Below are 680 nucleotides of genomic sequence, written 5' to 3'. Positions count from 1 at the left end.
TGAGCTGAAGATCACTGACATCATGATTTGACATCGTTCTTTTCCGATTTCCCAGTTGTCTTGAAAGCACCAAGTGTAGAGCATTAAAAGGGGGGGGGGGGGGGGGGGGGGGTCAGCATCTGGCAGAACGCCCAGAATATGTTATTTAAATTAAGTCAGAGACGGAGCCAGTCACATGTGGGATCCAATCCAATTATTAATGTGTATGTAGGTTTAGATAGCAGTATATAAGTCTCTATGTAAGGAACGCCCTTTTTAGACCTCACTTCAGACCGGTACTTATGCATCTAAGTTTGACTGTGACCTCTCCAGCTTGCTGACAATAAAGAGTGATTCATTTAATAGTAACTTTGAGTGTCCTGTAAAAGAATTTCCACAATTGATTTAGTGTTGCTGTCCGGAGCAGGCACCTTTGAAAGGAGTGATTACTGGGGTGGAGTTAAGTCTTGAGGTGGAGCAACTGAAATGGAAGATTCGCTGTGTCCGTGACGACAGACAGTGTCTTCTCAGTTTAACCAGGTTCGCCACAGTGGCGAACCTGGTTAAACTGAGAAGACACTGTCTGTCGTTATGAAGTAGAGTTTTTACCAGACAAAGTCATGTTAGGATATGTCAGTTATTCTGTGACAGCTTTTGTGCTGAACCCACTAAGGTGTTTTAGATGTCAAGCTCATGGTCAG

Source organism: Oncorhynchus kisutch, linkage group LG11 (genome assembly GCF_002021735.2).
Source record: "Oncorhynchus kisutch isolate 150728-3 linkage group LG11, Okis_V2, whole genome shotgun sequence".
Classification (NCBI taxonomy): domain Eukaryota; kingdom Metazoa; phylum Chordata; class Actinopteri; order Salmoniformes; family Salmonidae; genus Oncorhynchus; species Oncorhynchus kisutch.
Note: the sequence above shows the minus strand (reverse complement) of the source record.